Genomic DNA, 17,187 nt, shown 5'->3' with positions numbered 1-17,187 from the left:
ATGGCTCCTGCTCGCATCTGATAACCCCCTCAGAGAAGCACTTCCCCGAGGGGGTTACCTTGCAGGCAGGCTCCCGAGTCCAGTATTCGGCGGCCATAGCCGCCGAATGCAGGACTTCCCCCCCCCCCCCCCCCAGCGCCCATGTCATTGGATTTGATTGACAGCAACGGGAGCCAATGGCTGCACTGCTATCAATCTATCCAATCAAGAGCCAGGAGCCCGTGGAGAGAGAGATATCATATCCCTGACGACTGAATGATTGGGTTTGGGTATGTAAAACGGAGGGCTGGTGACTGCCGAGTGATTTTTCACCTTAAAGCATAGGATGCATTACTTGGAAAAAAGACAAACCTTTACAACCCCATTAAGCTAATCTGTTTTCATGGTCCATGAATGCCTAGCACAAAACATTATGTTTTTGTTATTGCATAGTGATTTTTGGACAATAAAGGATGGCACTGTGTTCAATCTGACTCTTTCGCTTAAAGGGTAACTCCACTTTTGTAGCAAAAAATAGCAAATAAAGAAAAAATATAGAGCATATAATTGCAACACAAGTCATATTGTAATTGAATGTTATTCGAAATTGCCTTTCCTTTTCAATCTGCAGCCGCTCCCCAGAAACAAAATTTCCTGTTTGCTTGATTGGCTCACCAATTTCCCCAGAGGTCTGCCTAAGATACAAGTCAGATTTCAGGCATCCCCTGCAACAAAACTGTAATTTTTGGAGAAATACTTTCAATAGGAACATGTCTAAATGGATGCAGGCCCAGCAGCTTTTTTCATTAGTGCTCTGCAGCTGCACACCTGACAGTTAATTATGAAACCACTCCCATTAGACCCACCCAGTACAGAGGCACAGAGAAGCACAGAGGGATTCCTTTAAAATAACAAAAGGTAGGAATCTGCAACAAAGGTTGTTATAATCCTTAGACGAAAAACAAGTTCTGGACTGCCGTTGTTATAATCCTTGCAATGTACATAGATAACCCAGAGGGGAATGTTTGTTCGCAACAAAAGTGGAGTTATGCTTTAACACAATTTGGAGTTTGTCTTACTTAAAGGCTAACTCCACTTACATAATGGAAAAACATAGCAAATAAAGTAAAGATAATGTAGCGTATACAATTGCGACACAAGTCATATTGTAATTGAATGTTATTAAAAATGACCTCTCCTTTTCAATCTGCCGCTCTGTAATGCAATATGGCCGGAGGTGTTCTGTACACAGAGTGTGTGCAGAACGCATCCCCAAAAACATAATTTCCTGCTTGAGTGATTGGCTCCCTGATTTTCCCAGAAGTCTACACTAAGATACAAGTCAGATTTCAGGCATGCCCTGCAACAAAAATTTAATTTTTGGTGAGATACTCCCAATAGGAAATCATGTCTAAAGAGATGCTGACCCTGCAATTTTCCTCATTAGAGCCCTGCAGGTGCACAGCTGGTTCACTCCTATTAGACCCACGCAGCACAGGAGCACAGAGGAACAAACAATGATTTCTTCAGAATAACAAAAGCTAGGAATCTGCAACAGTTTGTTAAAATCCCTGCAATGTACATAGATCACCCAGAGGAAAATGTTTATTTTCTCAACAAAAGTGGAGATACACTTTAATTGAACAAACTGCAGTTAGAAGCTGAATGGCTGCCATGCAGGGCTGCACCATATTTTGCACTGTTCAGTTTCAATAAATGAACCTCATTGTTTTTATCAAAGAAAAAAAGTGTATGGAACTTTCATAATGGGCCGTGGATTGTTCATATGGTTGGCAGTAGTGATGTGACCCCCTCCTCTCAGTGTTTAGCTCCTTTGTGTTACCTGCTGCTCTGCTTTGCTTTCCTGTGTGGGGAATGTGAGTCATGCACAGTGATTCACAAGACGAGCTGAGCCAGTGTTATTCTGAGAAAAACACAGCAACGTTCCAGAGCGGAAAAACAAAATCAAGGAACAGAGATCTCTGTAACGGCCTGTACTCTTCGATGCTTATAGGTGGGGCAGTGCTCTGAGCCTTACTCTAGCCACACACACATTCATTTTGAACCAGTTATTTTTGTAAACCCTCAGAGTTTTTCACCTGAATGCATTCTATGCATTCAGGTGAAAAACCTTCTGCGCTGCAGTTGCCCCCCAGAGCTCCCCTTTTTTTTTATCTGAACCTGATCGTTCCAGCGACAAGCATGAGCCCAGCAGCTCCAGCCGCTGTCCTCATAGGATAAATTGATAGTGGCTCCAGCTGTTGTCAATCAAATCCAGTGACACGGGAGCCAGGGGCTGGGCCAAGTCTTTGCTGTCTGTGCCAATGGACGCAACAGCAGGACTCAGGAGAGTGCCCGCACGGGTGCCCTAATGAAAAGTGTCTCTCCCTGGGGGCACTCGATGAAGGGGAGGAGTAGGAGCGCCACCGGGACACCCCAGAAAAAGAGGATTAGGGCCGCTCTGTGCAAAACCCTTGCACAGAGCAGGTAAGTATAACATGTTTGTTATTTTTTGTTAAAAAACCTTTACAATCACTTTGAGTATACATGGGTGCTGGATGCCAAGCAGCAACTGTGTTCCTGCCCTTGCAAGAAACATTCTCCAGATGGGGCAAAAGTAAAGGTGAGCATTTAGGGTTCTTTTTAATAGTCATTGAAAATAGGCAATTGGGTTGTGTTTTTACCGCTTCCCAAACACCTATCAACTCCACTCATAATTGTTAAAATATGGAGTGGATGGAGTTATATACACTACAGAGTAAGGCTGGGTTCACATATATGTGAATTACAGGTGAGTGTGACCGGCTCTCAATGGTGTTGGTTCACACAGGTCCAGGGTGACCATGGTCTGGATTGCAGAAGGGTCCTGTGCATCTTTGGGTCCGGTTCATTCGGACCTGAATCCTACCTGAACCGGGGGAACAGTGACGCACCGGACCCAATGCTGTGAACCTGGCCTTAGCGTTGCCTCATGTTTTCGGCAAGGCAAAAATATCACTTCCTGTATATTTTGGCAGGTGTCTACACTTTGCAACTGCCACATTCACTTCTATTAAAAACCATAATTGTGCCGTAAATGCACCCATGACTTTTACAGCGTATTTAACCACTACAATACCTTTCCTGCCCAGGCCATTTTTCAACTTTCAGCTCTGTCACACTTTGAATGATCGATCATTCAACACTGTACCCATAATAAAATTGTATAATTTTTTTCACACATAACGTTTTCTTTTGGTGCTATGTATGGTAATCACCACTGGGGTTTTTATTTTTTGCTAAATAAATGAAAAAAGATGGAAAATCTTTCTTCATAAATTTAGGTCAAAATGTATTCTGCAACATTTATTTGGTGAAATAACCCAAATCAGTGTTTATTATTTGGTCTGTAGGAAATTTAAAGTCCACAAACTGACACCCCATCTCATTTCTTGAGGCTTGAAAAAACCAGGACAGTACAAATACTCTCAAATTATTCTGTTTTGGAAAGTAGACAGTCCAAGGTATGTAGTAACCAGTGCAGTACAGGGTGGCAGTGTTTCTTTAAATGTTTTTTTTTATTACTTTTTTTAAATATTTTTTTTTAAGTTTTTGTTTTCTAACACACTGTGACCAGAGCAATACAGTGTTACTATAGTAACACTGTACTACTCTGGGGACGTGATCAGGATTTTTTTTTTACACATTATGATTGCTTATGCCGGTGAATTTCATTGGTATACGCAACCATTCAGTATCTCCACAGTAACTGTGGAGAGAGATGAGAGCTGGCAATTAGCCAACAGCTGAGCGGCCAGCTCAGAGAAGGAAAGGCTGAGCCCAGCCCTGACAAGGACTAAATACTAAGGACCCATGGATTGCAGACACACATATTTATTACTTTTTACATGATATACTATTCATCCATATGAATGACATTGTCTGAAAGAAAAACTAAATCCTCTTATTCTTTACAGCCCAGGAAGCTGTCATCTGAGCCGCTGTTTGATTTGCAGTTACCATGGTGCTGAACATATGATCAGTTATGACTTCAATTTAGGTGAGAGCTGACATAAGCACACTGGTAATTGTATAACCGTTATTATAAACAGCATTCCTTGAATCTAATTTGATAAATACCAAGGACCCCTTTTTTTCATATAAATGCAGTGGTCTAGGTCTAAATGCATGATGTCAGTATACCTGAGCAAATTATTGAAGCATATAAAATATTAGCTAATCATCCATTCTTCTAATTCGCTACATTTTAAAGTGGCGTTCCACCCAAAAGTGGAACTTCTACTTTGAGGAAGCCTTACCCCCTGACATGCCATAGTTGGCCTGTCATTTTTTTGGGTGGAGGGCGGGTACCTAGTTTTGACAGGTACCCAGCTCCCACTTCCACCCTCCCTCCCTCTCTGCAATATCCTGGGACATGTCACAGGTCCCAGAAGATTGCCCGGTCATTGAGGACACGCATCAGTTGTTGGAAATTACACTAAAGATGCAGAAAGCGGTATTGTTTAAAATCACTCCACTGTAGAATGCTTATGTTATGGCTGTTCTATTAAAAATAGTAATAGTATAATGGTATAGAGCTTACTATGTGCTGTAGGTGCAGTTTAAAGTATGCTGAAAGTTCAGAGGTGTGAATGCGATATGTCCTGTGAGTGAATTTATATACTCAGTCCCAACATCACCTTTTTCATACAGGAGTACATAGCTAGGAAGACCACAGAAGACCAAGGCTGGGTGTATGCAAACAGTGGTGTGCACAATGCTGTAACCTTGTAAGTAAAATTAAGCTTTTGTGAATATTTGGTCTTGTTGAGGGAATACCGCTTTGCACTGTGACTTGTCATCTTCCTGTGGAATGTGAACGGTGACGTACTCTAGAATTGCTGTCTCTGATTTTCAGGGACATTCCAAGTATTTAAAATGTGTCCCTGGAGATCGCCTGGATTTTGAAAAGTGTGTAATTATTTTCTGCATCATGCATATCAATTTATGAGCAGAGCTCCAAGAATTGTTAAACTCTTTCAGATAGCAGTTGGTGAGGGGGGTGATACAACATCTCCCGCTCTCGACTGTCAAATGATTTCTGAAGAGCTTTCTGATTGTGTATTGTTCTTCAGAGACCAAAGCATGTGTAAATGAAGCTTTAAAGTGCCCGGTGCTTGCCCAGGATGGACTAAACCAGGGGTGCCCAACCTATTGAAGAGTGAAGGCCACTAAAAGGGGTTTGTAAGCCCTCGTGTTTTTTCACCTTAATGCATCCTGTATATTAAGGTAAAAAAAACTTCTGTCACTGACCAGCCCCCCGTTTTACTCACCTGAACCCATTAGTTCCCTCAGCGGAGATTCGCTCTTCTGCCCGGGGTTCTCGGCTCTTGTTTGGATAGATTGATAGCAGCGCAGCCATTGGCTCCCGCTGCTGTCAATCAAATCCAATTACATGTGCGCCGGGGACAGGGCTGAGTCCAGCATTCTGTGTCTATGTACTCAAAATCTGGATTTGGGAGCGTGCCCACAAGGTAACCCCCAGGGAAAGCTCTTCTCCTAGGGGGTTTACTGATGCGAGGAGGAGCCACGAGCGCCGTTTGGGGACCCCAGAAGCTGATGATCGGGGGCACACTGTGCAAAACGAGCTGCACAGTGAAGGTAAGTAAGATATGTTTGTTTTAAAAAAAACAAAAAAATAAGGGTTTACAACCCCTTAAGTGACTTGGTAACTGGTCGCGGGCCACAATGAGCGGAACGGGTGGGTGACAGGTCTGTGTCCACTCAGCCCACACAGGCCACTCTACTTTATGGGCCCTCCAAAGAAAACATTTTTGCTTGCACATGATTGGATGATATAAATCAGCAGAGCTGAAGACAATCAAAGCAAGTAGTATGTCACGAGCACACCAAGGATTTCCAGAATGGGTCCAAAGCTTTATTCAATGGTCACATCATAGTTACAGTAGTGACATTTCAGATCCTTGCAGGATCCTTTCATCAGACATGTGACGTCTCCAATTATAAAGGGAGCTATTATAAATTAGGAGATGTTGAAATTGGCACATGCTCACAATTACCTCCTTTGCTTACAGTTAAAGTGAACATGTCAGATGTATATTAATATATAAAGTAGGTGCTTGCAGGTACCCCTTAAAGTGATATTAAAGTTTGTTATTTTTAAACAAAAAAACAAAACCGGCCATACTTACCTGCTCTGTGCAGTGGTTTTGCACAGAGCAGTCCAGATCCTCCTCTTCTCTGGTCCCTCGCCGGCGCTCCTGGCCCCTCTCTCCTTCCTAGTGCCCTCACAGCAGGCACCTTGCTATGGGGATACCCAAGCTGCTTTGTGTGCCCATTCAGATGCATAACCGCAGCTCGGCCCGCCCCCTCTTTCTCCTCATTGGCTCACTGAATTTCATTGACAGCAGTGGGTGCCAATGTACAGGGATAGGGACAATTGTAGACACTCACTCAGGTTGGACTGGTGTCTTTATTCAACCTTACAAACAATGAAACTTTAATGTCAACTCCAGCTAAAAATGTTTTTTCAATATTGGGGAAAGGTTAAAACCCTCTACAGGTTTATTTTACGATCTGCAACTCCAGAACACCGATGGAAATAAAAGTAACAGTAACTCCCACCCTACTATGCAAAAAAACAGCTTTCGTGGATGTCTCTTTTCCTACTCAAGAAATTTTCCATAATTTTCTTTGCTTCTGTCACCTGGACAGGAGATGAAGGGGAATCCACCTGATGGAAACACAAACCCAACAGAGTTCATAACCCTTCTCCACTCAATCTAAATATAAATAACACAAAATATTTGCCTTGAGTTTGCCTTTTAAATCTGTGCATGGAATTCCAATTTATAATGTGCAGACATGACCCTGCCTGTGAACATGTTCCCAGCGCCTGGCAGACAGCCTAAAACTTAACAATGGAGACAGAACAGTTTGCTGCGGCACAACAGACCTTATACATGGACACATACATTTCTGGGTGTTGGCTGCTCTGGAAAGTGGCCAAGCATATTAAACATATATATTTATATACTGTACACATTGCACATCAACAACCTTGTAGAATGTTTTTATTTGCAATGACAGTTCTCTATAGTCTTTGGAGGAACATAAGGTTAAAGTTGTTTAGGTTAAACTTTCAGGTTTTTTTTTACAAAGGTTAGCGGGGATTGGGTTGTTGAGGAAGTCCCATATGCTGTTTTAAAACTTTTGTTAAGTTTTTTTTTTTACTTACCTGCAATAATGGAAGGCATGTTGTCATGAAAGCTCCTTTGCATGTGCAGCGACATGCTCATAATAAAATGTTTGTTACTGGGAAATGTAATCCCTGAGCACATAAAAGTGATGAGTGTGAGCTAGTACTGCCTGGCTACTACCAGTGTAGAGTCTGACCAAGGAGGTTGGGGTGGTCTTGTGATGGCAGCCACGGTGATCAAAAGTATTTTATGGGTCAAAAAATTACTAACTCTCTAGGAAGGGGATTAGGGACCTTACAGCAGGCCTAGCATCAGCTATAATTTCCATTTTAGGCTCTATGCACACTGGGCTTAAAAAGGCTACTTCTACAGGAGTTTTGTGTCCTGCCTGTAGATGCAGCTCAATATTATCCTGTGTCCATGCACATTAAGACAATTGGATGCATATTATATGCTGAGCGTTTAGAGGCAGGGAAAAAAAAAACATCTGGTTTGCTTTTTTGAGCTTTCTGGCAAAATTTAAAAAAAAAAAAAAAAAAAAAAAAGCGCTAAACACTCCTAAACGTGCCAAAACATGTGTACAAAAATGCTCTATAGGAGCGTTTTTTTTCTGCCAAGGGAACTGGCATTTTTTTAAGCCCAGTGTGCGTGGAGCCTTAAGCCTCGTATACACGATTGGATTTTCCCGCAGACAAAGCCTCGGACCTTTGTCCGAAGGACGTTGGCCAAAATCTTGTCTTGCATACAAACGGCACACAATTGTTGGCCAACAAACACGAACGTAGTGACATACTGAACGTACTACGAGACGATAAAGAGGAAGTTTCATTGTCATGCACCACCCTTTGGGCTCCTTCTGCTAAATTTGTGTTAGTAGAAGTTTTTGGAGTGTTGATTTGTGCTTTTCAGTCTGTTTCTGAACGGCCGTTCGTCAACCAGCCATGTTGTGGAATCGGAGGAGATAACATGTTATTTATTATTGGCCTTGGAGTTATTGCTTTGACCCAAGTCCAGTCCAGGAACAAGGGAAGGAGGATTTCTTAGGCCGCGTACACACGCGCGGACTGTTTGCCCAACCTTGTTCGTCAAACAGTTTCGGCAAACAGTCCGCTCAAAATTTGCATGAGCGGACTTGCCCACACACGAGCGGACTGTTTGACGAACAAGGTTGGGCAAACAGTTCGCTCAACTTTTGAAATGAACGGACTCGCCCACGTAAGGAGGAGGCAAATCCGCCCATTTCGAGCGCGTGTACAGGTAGGCGGGGCCCGCGAAGGAGACGTCGCGGGCTCCGCCGCCTGGAATGGGCTTAAAGGGGAACCCCAACGCCGAAAAAAATCGGCGTGGGGGTTCCCCCCAAGTCCAGACCAGACCCTTGTCCGAGCACGCTACCCGGCCGGCCAGGAAAGGGGGGCGAGCGAGCGTGCCCCCCCTCCTGAGCCGTACCAGGCCGCGTGCCCTCAACATGGGGGGTGCCTTGGGGAAGGGGGGGCCGCGCGGCCCCCCCACCCCAAAGCACCTTGTCCCCATGTTGATGAGGACAAGGGCCTCTTCCCGACAACCCTGGCCGTTGGTTGTCGGGGTCTGCGGGCGGGGGGCTTATCGGAATCCGGGAGCCCCCTTTAAGAAGTGGGCCCCCGGATACCGGCCCCCCACCCTATGTGAATGAGTATGGGGTACAATGTACCCCTACCCATTCACCTGTGAAATAAAGTACAAAAAAAAACACAACACATGGAAAAAGTATTTTATTGCACAGCTCCGGGGGTCTTCCGTCTTCGGGGGTCTTCTCGCCGGACTCCTCCGCTATGTGTGTGTAGCTCTTTTACTAGCGGAGGAGTCCGGCTTTCTTCCTCCCCGCCGCCGGCCTCTTCTCCCGACTTCGGGGGTCTTGTCCCCCTCTTCGGTTCTTCTGCCGGGCCACCGCGCCTTCTTGTAGCTCTTTTACAGGCGGTGGCCCGGTCTTCTGTCGCCGCCGCTGTCGTCGTCGTCGCCGCCGCCGCCGCCGCCTTCCGTTCTTGTTCTTCTTCTTCTTCTTGTTCTTGTTCTTCTCCTGGAGATGTTGACTCGACGAGCTCTCCGGCCGGAATGCCAGGGACACGCTCCGCTGCCACTTATATAGTGACAATGGGGCGGTGTCACATGGTATATGTCACATGGGTTGGTCACATGGGTTGATGTCACATGGGGACTATGACATCGTAAGGGGGCGGGGTCACCATGTGACCAACCCATGTGACATATACCATGTGACACCGCCCCATTGTCACTATATAAGTGACCGCACAGCGCGGCTCTGGCATTCCGGCCGGAGAGATCGTCGAGTCAACATCTCCAGGAGAAGAACAAGAAGAAGAACAAGAAGAAGAACAAGAACGGAAGGCGGCGGCGACGACGACGACAGCGGCGGCGACAGAAGACCGGGCCACCGCCTGTAAAAGAGCTACAAGAAGGCGCGGTGGCCCGGCAGAAGAACCGAAGGCGGCGACAGAAGAACGGAAGACGGCGACAGAAGACCGGGCCACCGGACCAGGCGCGGTGGCCCGGCAGAAGAACCGAAGAGGGGGACAAGACCCCCGAAGTCGGGAGAAGAGGCCGGCGGCGGGGAGGAAGAAAGCCGGACTCCTCCGCTAGTAAAAGAGCTACACACACATAGCGGAGGAGTCCGGCGAGAAGACCCCCGAAGACGGAAGACCCCCGGAGCTGTGCAATAAAATACTTTTTCCATGTGTTGTGTTTTTTTTTTGTACTTTATTTCACAGGTGAATGGGTAGGGGTACATTGTACCCCATACTCATTCACATTGGGTGGGGGGCCGGTATCCGGGGGCCCCCTTCTTAAAGGGGGCTCCCGGATTCCGATAAGCCCCCCGCCCGCAGACCCCGACAACCAACGGCCAGGGTTGTCGGGAAGAGGCCCTTGTCCTCATCAACATGGGGACAAGGTGCTTTGGGGTGGGGGGGCCGCGCGGCCCCCCCTTCCCCAAGGCACCCCCCATGTTGAGGGCACGCGGCCTGGTACGGCTCAGGAGGGGGGGCGCGCTCGCTCGCCCCCCTTTCCTGGCCGGCCGGGTAGCGTGCTCGGACAAGGGTCTGGTCTGGACTTGGGGGGAACCCCCACGCCGATTTTTTTCGGCGTTGGGGTTCCCCTTTAAGCCCATTCCAGGCGGCGGAGCCCGCGACGTCTCCTTCGCGGGCCCCGCCTACCTGTACACGCGCTCGAAATGGGCGGACTTTCCGAGCGGGAACAGTCCGCTCATTTCGAAAGTACAGCGGACAAGCCCACACACGGGCGGACTGTTCGCTCAAACACAGTTTCAGCGGACAGTTTTTCGGAATTTCCGAAAGACTTTGTCCGTCCAACTGTCCGCTGAAACTGTCCGCTGAAAGCCCACACACGAGCGGACTGTCCGCCCAAACACTGTTCAGCGGACAAGGTTGGGCGAACAGTCCGCCCGTGTGTACGCGGCCTTAGACCAACAATTGGTTGCTTTATAAATAGTGACCAATTATGTCATAGGAGTTTGCTGCGGGAGCTCCAGGTAATCCAGATGATTTTCAGAATTATCTCCGGAAGACGGACCCCTGCTTTCACCAACTCTTGGCATTATTGACCCCCTATATTAAGAAGCAGGACACATGCATGAGACCTTTATTTTATTTTTTGGTTGAATAATGATTTGATTTGGTATAGTTATAATAATCTATAATTTTTGGATGCATAGAATGCAATTTTTGGTTAAGTTCTATTGGCAGATAGCATATCTAATTTTATTTGTTTTCTTTTTTTAATGCACAATAAAAAAATTGTGGAGAATAATACTTGGCTCTGTGTTTTACTTCAAATGGCAGTTTGGCAGTAGGCAGTTACATTTTAAAAAATTACAATGTAAAATTGACAAGGGACACCAACAGTTGTATATTTGATTAAAAAAACTACAGGATAATGGTGTTGTGGTAACTTGCACCAAAAAAAATAACAAGCATAACAGTATAATTCTTGATATCACTAGAAGGATAAAGCCTTTGAAAATTTGTTTGCCATAACTCCATCAATTTCACCAGAAAAGCAGCTTCATTATTATCACATTAAGCACTTGCCGACCAGCCACCACAGTTGCACTGTGGCAGAATGGCACGGCTGGGCTAACCAACATTATGTAATGTGGCTTTGCCCTGTAGCCACTAGGGGGCGTGCGAGCCCTCCTTGTGTTGATGCGAGTGCCTGGCAGTCACGATCACCTCCAGGCTCCCGCGATCGCCGCTGACACACGGAGAACCGGAATCTGTGTGTGTATAAACACACAGTTTCCGGTTCCCTGAGGGGAGAACATACAGATCTTCTGTTCATATAGCGTAAGAACAGCAATCTGTCATCTCCCCTACACAGTCCCCTCCCCCTTCAGTTAGAACAGTACTAGGGAACACATTAACTCATTGATCGCCCCCCAGCATTAACCCTTACACTGTCCGTGACATTTTTACAGTAATCAATGCATTTTTATAGCATTAATTGTGGTATTAATGCCACTGGTCCCAAAAATTGGGCAAAATTGTCTGGCATAATTTCCCAGTCCCGATAAAAATCGCAGATCGCCACCATTACTAGTAAAAAAAAAAAAAAAACCTATCCACAGTTTGTAGACGCTATAACTTTTGCGCAAGCCAATCAATATACGCTTATTGCGATTTATTTATTTTTTTAACCAAAAATATGTAGTAGAATACATATTGGCCTTAACTGATATAATTTTGTGGGATATTTATTATAGCAAAAATTTTAAAAAATTTGTTTTTTTTTCGAAATTTTCGCTCACACTCTGCCCACACGTTGCACAGACTTACTGGAGACTTAGAGAAGGATCACATGACGGACTCTAAAAGACCCAAAAAAAAGGTATTTGCCTTCCACTTCATAAGTGGACATGCCTTGATTTTAAATAATACCATGTACTACATATGTATTAAAAGAGAAGTTCAGGAATTAAAAAATAAAAACAAAACATTCATTCTCACCTAGATGGATGCACCGTTGATCTGATGGGCATGTGGAGGAGTAGGGAGGGAATAGCTCAGGCTTTTAGCAGCACGCTGAGAGGCTGAGCCAGCTACCCCAGTCAGTGATCTGGGTGGATCCCGACATTAAAGTTGAGATCTCTCTAGCCTGGCCCAGAACTGTGATGTCAGCCAACAGTAGATTTTAGCAGGTCACAGGACTGCAGAAGTGCACTCCTGTGACCCACAGGAGAAGTAGGGCCAAAAGCTTTAGCCCTACTTCTCCTTTAAAGCACGTGCACATGGTTTTTTTCAAACTTTAGGTGCAACACCTTACCTCACATGTTACTTTAACACTTCTGTTTTTTTTTTTTTACCTCTCAAAAAGATCACAGTACTCCCCCTGTAATATTAAAAATCAGATGTTCAGAAAACGCGCCCACAGTGAACACCCCTCCGCGCTCTTTGGATTAAACGTCTGCTGGTTCCCAATATAATTAAAATTATGGTATCAGACAAAGCAGCTACTTATTTAAAATCAACATGTAAAACTGGCAATATTTAAAACCACAATAAAGAGCCCTTTAGAATACTGTAGCAGCACATTTTCTTATTTACCTTCAAGTGTAGATATATATTTTTATAAATAGTCTATGAAAAAACATGTAGCGGTAGGAAAACAAGTCTTTGCTGTGCTGAAAAGCTTCCACCAAAGATCACTACGTGCGATGCACTCACCAGACAACAAATAATGTCAAGCCTTAAGAAAATGGTAATTCCACTTTTCACCTGCTCCACTCCTACAATCCATCAGATGTCAGTATGATATTTCCAAGGGCTCCAGGTTCATGTGAAATAAAATGTAATGTCCACATAGTGTAAACCCATATAATAATTTATTAAAATCAAAAAGCCCCCCTAGTACAAAATATGCGTACCAGAACAAATATAAAATGAAGCATAAATCAAAGTGCACTATGCCTGTAACAGAAGATTCCGCCGCCGGAAAGAACTCAGAGCGTCCACTGTGTACAGCGGATGGACACCTGAATGGCTTCCTGTTGGCTGGAACGCAACCGTTGAGGCGCACACATCACTTCTGGTAAGCCACGACTCTGATGCGTTACGTCATATCCTAACTTCGTCACGAGGGCGAAGTCAGGATATGACGAAACGCGCCAGGTGGTGGCTTACCGGAAGCGTTGCGTGCGCCTCAATGGTTGTGTTCCAGCCAACAGGAAGCCATTCTGGTGTCCGTCCGCTGTACACACTTTTTGATTATAATAAACTATTATATGGGTTTACACTGTGTGGACATTACATTATTTTCACATGAACCTGGAGCCCATGGAAATATACTGACATCTGATGGATTGTAGGAGTGGAGCAGGTGAAAAGGGGAATTACCATTTTCTTAATGCTGGGCATTATTTGTTGTCTGGTGAGTGCATCCCCAAAGGGGAGATTACATCACACGTGGTGATCTTTGGTGGAAGCTTTTCAGCACAGCAAAGACTTGTTTTCCTACCGCTACGTTTTTTCATAGACAATTTATGAAAATATAGATCTACACTTGAAGTTGGATAAGAAAATGCGCTGCTGCGGTATTCTAAAGGACTCTTTATTGTTGTTTTAAATATTGCTAGTTGTATACTCCCCCTGTAATGCCTTCACCCCTATTCTCACCTAAAAGACCAAGCCATCTTTGTTCAGGCATCATCCAGGGTCACCATTTACTGCCATCCCTCGCATCTGTGCTGGGACTTCCTACAAAGTTACATTGTACAGTCCTATTTGATGGAGAAGATGGGACTTAACCTGGGCATACACGATGCATATTTCAGATAGTTTTTGATGAACTTGCTGAAATTCACTTCATGGGTGGCCCTGTCGCAACTGTCCCACCCAACCTTTTTCGACTGAAAATTTGAAGAAGCCATATATCAAATCTGGTAAAACTATGGCTCTCTTTTGCTCAGTTCCCAGTGGTGGTGCTAAAACTGGGGTTGGCATATCACTAAAAAAGTTGCTGTAGAAGTGTGCTCTGCTCCAGAGCTATCTTGGCTTTTGGGAGCTGGAAGTGGCAGCCCCAGTAGGTTGATGGGAGCATCAGGCGCCAGAGCAACAGCTGTCATGACATGCTCTCTTTTAACCACTTCAGCCCCAGAAGATTTGGCTGCTCAATGACCAGGCCATTTTTTGTGATACAGCACTTCATCGCTTTAACTGACAATTGCGCTGTACACAAACAAAATTGACGTCCTTTTTTTCCCACAAATAGAGCTTTCTTTTGGTAGTATTTGATCACCTCTGCAGTTTTTATTTTTTGCGCTATAAACAAAAGAACAAAAACACAATGGGGTTTATTTACTAAAGGAAAATCCACTTTGCACTGCAAGTGCACTTGAAAAAGTGCATTGAAAGTGCACTTGGAAGTAAAGTCGCTGTAGATCCGAGGGGGACATGCAAGGAAAATAAAAAACAGCATTTAGCTTACACATGATTGGATGATAAAATCAGCAGAGCTTCCACTCATTTCAGATCTACCCCTTAGATTTAGAGCAACTGCACTTCCAAGTGCACTTTCAAGTGCACTTGCAGTGAAAAGTGTATTTACCTTTCGTAAATAATGCCCAATATCTTTTACTTTTTGCTATAATAAATATCCCACATTTTTTTTTATCAAAAAAAAAAATTTTTTTCATACATAGTATGAACACACGATCTGTCTGTACTGCCCTGAAAGAACCGGGATCTGTGTGTTTACACTCACTTTATGCTCTCCCGCATCACTGGACCCTGGGAGAGGCAAGTGTCCGATTATTAAAAGTCAGCAGTTGCAGTATTTTTAGCTGCTGACTTTTAATTTAATTTTAATTTTATTTTTTAGCAGAACTCAGCTTTAAGATCACGCTCCTATTCTCTAATGAAGTACGGTTTAGGAAATTACTTAAACCAAAAAACAAACAAAAAATATCGCGCTGGGGCAAAACCTAAAAGCTGCAACTAAAAACCATCAAATATCAATTATGGATTAAATCAGAAAAAATTATGTGTAAAGTTGCGCTGAATATACGTGAAATCTATAGTGTAAAAAAGTAATGAAATCCAATATAGATTATATATAAAACATGAGTAATAAAAATACACCATGTAAGAAATTCTAATATTCAATCTCAAAAGTCCTTATGCGAAAAAACTCCTGGTTATGATTTAAGTCCCCAAATTATAGAGAACAGGGAAATCAGTCCTTCTCAAAAGTTTGATGAGACCTTCCTGGTTTTGCCAGTATCACTTCCAGACCAAAAAAAAGTTGGACTCTTACCGCAATGGATGGACTCCAGACCAACGGAGTCGTTAGCGCTGGCAGACAAAACCCCTGTGCAGGGATCGCAAATGTGTACTCCGCTCTCACACGCCGCTGAGGGCGTGAGCACGTACGGATCTTCCAAAGATTACCGACATGGGCCGAAAGATTCTGGAACCAGCCGATCGTCCTGCTTTCCTCTCAGTCGACGTGAAGCAAATGGGCAGGGTGGCCGTCCAATCACTGTTAGTTTCCGGAGTTATGGAAAGCTCTCCGATAGGCTATCATACATGAAGGTTCCTCAGTGAACAAACCTGTAGTGAAACAAGACGCTCGGGCCGCCCGGCCACGAGCGAAGGGAAGGGGAAACAAAAGTGGACTCTGATCGTGAACGTACCATTAAACAATCAACAAATTTATTAGATTAAAAAATATATACAGCAGACCAGAGGTATGACCCAAAATGGCCAGGTTATATAACAAATAAAAAATAAAAACCGGTTAAATTAAGAACAAATATACACCCGTGCTGGGGGATATTCTAAACGTGGTGGTATCAGCATAAACAGCCTGACATGTTTCGTAATACCTTACGTCCTCCTGGGGCACAGGTGATATGCTGATCCATCATTTAAATAACATTAGAGCCGAAAACAAGCCTCGGTTCCATTCGGATAACATTTTCTCGGAGACCAAAAATTTAATCTAATCTCCTATGGGCTGGACCCAGCCTTAACCCCATCTCGCCACCATTTTCCTAGAGACCAAATGTAATCTGGGTCTGCAGCCAGGTCCCACCTCAACTCAAACGCAATTTTTTTGTGGACTGAACCTACATCCGGAAATGTGTGACTGAAAACATTCAAATGCCACACCGTACCAGATCTCAGTTCAAATACACCCCCTGAATACCAGGCCTCCGATTTAAACAGATCCCTCCTCCACAGCATATATAGATTACCCTAAAGGGTCGATCTGTGTCACAGGAGGCCAGCTAACGTGCTATATTAAATTTGACTAGAGGGAAATAATCTATCCTCATCTGATTAATTAAGAGGAAAAAACTTCTTACCCCCTCAAGTGAAAAGTGCATATTTATGCTATTAACACAATTGCAAGTTTAATCTAAATATCCCCCCTAATAAAAAGGGGGCGGGGAAATTCCTTTTTTAATCCTAAAAATTATACATTATTACAAGATTCAAAGATTAAATCAATTACAGAGACAAACAAAAATTAATATTATGTTTACGGTCTCTTCGAACCAGTAGTCAGACCAGTTCATACTCATCACTACTACCACACCGCTATGCTGACTAAAAAATTAAAATCAAAAATTAAGATTAAATTTTTTTTTTAAAGGGGTTATGTGACCCTAATTTCCTAGGTAGTAAAACACACTGAGCATTTTGTGTACCGCTCATGCATTATCTATAAAAGCATTAATCTCTATATCTACGTTGAGTCCAGAGGGTTTAAGGCTTTTAATTCTATATATCCAACTCATTTTGAGTTTCGAAATCGCCCTCTTTTTAGGGCCTCCTCTCCAGGGCAACCGTAATTTATCAATTCCCAAAAGGGAAGTTCCCCGGGGATTGCGATCATGTACTTCCAAATAGTGTTTTGAAATTGGATGTCCTTTAAACCCCCTTCCAATATTTACCAGATGTTCACCCAATCTCACTTGAAGAGGGCGCAAAGTCCGGCC

General features: G+C 44.0%; 1 protein-coding gene across 1 annotated transcript in view; it reads left to right on the top strand.

Annotated features, from left to right (window-relative positions):
* The first annotated feature begins 2,584 nt into the window (after nucleotides 1–2,584).
* The window catches only part of LOC143982295 (calpain-2 catalytic subunit-like), a 260,340-nt gene continuing 245,737 nt past the window's right edge, over nucleotides 2,585–17,187 (top strand). Inside the window, exons 1-2 of the mRNA XM_077480899.1 lie at nucleotides 2,585–2,602; nucleotides 4,672–4,748. The gene's annotated coding sequence lies outside the window, so the exon portion shown is untranslated. The remainder of the gene's footprint in view (nucleotides 2,603–4,671; nucleotides 4,749–17,187) is intronic.

Source organism: Lithobates pipiens, unplaced genomic scaffold (genome assembly GCF_037356315.1).
Source record: "Lithobates pipiens isolate NorthernLeopardFrog02 unplaced genomic scaffold, aLitPip1_a1.2 Scaffold_1, whole genome shotgun sequence".
NCBI lineage: Eukaryota > Metazoa > Chordata > Amphibia > Anura > Ranidae > Lithobates > Lithobates pipiens.
This window is presented reverse-complemented; position numbering and strand designations above follow the sequence as displayed.